The following is a 405-nucleotide window of genomic DNA, read 5'->3' on the forward strand; positions in this document are numbered from 1 at the left end:
CTTGAAATAATATGCAAAAATGATGGCTTAACAGACATTGATAGGTCATAGATCTAAAAAAGTGTTTGCACAGACTTTGGCCTTGAAAAAACAAGACTCTGGAAAACTGCTTGGAATAGCATATTTAGAAGTCAGATACAGGTCAGAGCCTGGTTAGTGCATCTTTTAAGGGATAAATAATTCTAATGAAAACTATTACCACTTAAACTTAGTGAAACTAATTGACTTAAATACTGCACGAGACAATCTTTTGTCAAATCCTCTGTTAGACAATGGTATATGGAATTAAAACTGACTCATTAACAAAATGATGAAACAATATGAGGTTAAAAGAAACACATGCCTTTAATTTAGCAAAATATAATGAATTAGAAGATGATGTCACATATTAAGAACATCTCTCAT

This window comes from Acipenser ruthenus, chromosome 40 (assembly GCF_902713425.1).
Source record: "Acipenser ruthenus chromosome 40, fAciRut3.2 maternal haplotype, whole genome shotgun sequence".
NCBI classification, from domain to species: Eukaryota; Metazoa; Chordata; class Actinopteri; order Acipenseriformes; family Acipenseridae; genus Acipenser; species Acipenser ruthenus.